Raw genomic sequence first — 2,353 nt, 5'->3', positions numbered from 1 at the left:
TCTTTCCCAATCACTTTGACTCCTATCAGCTATAGACAACTGAAAAGATAAAGAATGCAACTGCATACTACCAGGACTCACTTTGGTTGTATTTGTTAACAGAAGTAAAACTGAGTTATAGCTTGTCTCTCTATTTTGGTTCTTTTTTTTTTAAACCCAGATACTTGTCTGCCTAGGTGAAGTTCCTGAACGCCTTAATACAAGACTGAGAGAAATCAATACTTTTTTGGGCTGAAATGTTTGCGTTTATGCATGTGTATCATCAAATACTTAGTAATTTTTTTCTAATTTGAAACTGAATAAACTGCACAGTGGAAACAGATATGACTGGTTGTTTGTTTTCTCTGCAAACACCTGTAGTCAAGTATCAGTAATCAAAACCATAATTAAAAGCATGTTATTTGAGCAAAACATTGTTAATCAGAACACTTTCCAAAGTTGTGTGTCTGTAGTTATCTAGCTTTTCCAGTCGCTAGTATGAATTATTCATATGAATATTCTTTGCGAATTGAAAAATGAAATTCTAAACAATCTTGTCTTTGTTGGGAAAGGAAAGAGTCTGGATGTTTCGCTCTTTTAAGCAGAGAGTGAAATACACAGAGAAAGCAGGTAAGATCATGTGCATCTTTTCTGACATTATTACCCCCAAAATTCATGGATTTCCTAATCGTTTTTATTGTAAATGAAGTAATTTTCACAGTGCTTCTGGACTACTCCTTCCATTCCTGCCTTGCAGAATCTGAATATAGCCAGATGTAGCTGGCCTCTAAAGTAAGATGAGTTCTTTTGAAGCAGCTTAAAGGAGCAATTAACTTTTTAAATTTTGATGCATTGCTAACGTCTTACAGATACCTGGTTCTGATTGCTTCACTTAGAAGCACTCTGATGGGAATTCTTCTGTGAGTTTGGAAATTCTATTAAATATGGAAAGTTCATGTCAAGAAATAATAGATAGACTTAAAACTTATGCAAGATAGATGCTCAGTGGCCAAGTGTTTCAATCACATTTGCAAATCTACAAGGGAGAAGTTCTGGGATGCTGGTTCAAAGATGTAGTAAATCTATACTAATGCTATAGTGTTAAAAGATTATAAGTCGTTTATGCATTTTTTGCACTAAGGCACATAAATACAAAAATAGCAATACTTTTTGTCAAGTCTGAGGATGCTTTTAGACTGTTGGCTCTGATAAGTTGCTTAAAACAGACTGCACAGACTTGATAAAATCTTTCTCAAGTCTTGCAGGAATGCTACAACAAGGGTGGTAGTCAGATTATAGCACTTGTTCATTAATGTTTGCAGTGTTACCTGCAGAAGTCTGGCTAGAGGGGCTCGTTTTTCTATAGTTACATGAAAAGAATGTGACTCTGTGTTTAGTGCTGAGTGCTCAGTAGATAAGTAAATAGTGGATGTTCCTGAAACAGGATGTTGGAAATGACTTTCCAAAATCTGACATATTTTGTATGCTGAAAAAACAACATTAGATGGGTAAGATGATGAATTTTGAACACTGTTGTTCATGGTCTTTTAAAGTAGCAGAGCCATTGCAAAATGCACCAGAAGTGGAGTCATTGTACATAAAACACAAGAGAAGGGCCACTTCTGTACCGGTGGTCTCAATCTCCTTCCCGTAGTCGTGCTTTTTTGATGGTAGTGCCTCATCCTTCCAAGCTACTGTCATGGCATGCAAGGTCATGCTTCTGGCATAGGAGCTTCATATCAGATCTTACTGGATCACTCCTTAATCTGGACCTCTCTTGCCACTTTGCTGCAGGCAGTTGGGTAGAAACACCCTGTTTGCAGGGTGAACCAGCCAGTTTTCCAAGACAGCTCTGATGGGAAAAGCAGTGCTGACTCATGTCATCCCCTTGCTTTGTTCGATATAGTATTTCCCTCGGAGACAATTAAAGAAGTTAAATCCCTATGTGTGGTATACACATTACCAAGAACTAATGCAAACTAAAGACAACCTGTGGAGGGAGGAGGCTGGGTTCTAGGTTGGCTGAATCTGTGAGTAAGAGATGAGAATGAACAATTTTGTTATTAGAATTGTGCCACTATACACCATATGCAGGGTTTTTATCTTTCTCGTTTCTCATACTATGTGACCTTGTATTTGAACCTAAGGCAAATCACCACAGGCCTTGGCCTCACTGTTCCCATTTGAAAGAGCCTGTCTCTCTTTCAGTAATTCGCCTTCAAGTGGGCTTAACTCAAGATGAGTGTTTACTGTCACACTCAATAGCTTTGTGGGAAAGACAAATTGCAGCTGACTGACAACCCTGACATCTGAGATGGCATATGGCCATCAGAGGGCTAGACTGCTGGAGACAGTACTGCAGCAAAGCTGTCAG

The sequence above is a fragment of the Mesitornis unicolor genome, unplaced genomic scaffold, assembly GCF_000695765.1.
Source record: "Mesitornis unicolor isolate BGI_N332 unplaced genomic scaffold, ASM69576v1 scaffold24966, whole genome shotgun sequence".
Lineage (NCBI taxonomy): Eukaryota > Metazoa > Chordata > Aves > Mesitornithiformes > Mesitornithidae > Mesitornis > Mesitornis unicolor.
The sequence above is the reverse complement of the archived record's forward strand: the minus strand, read 5'-3'. Positions refer to the sequence as shown.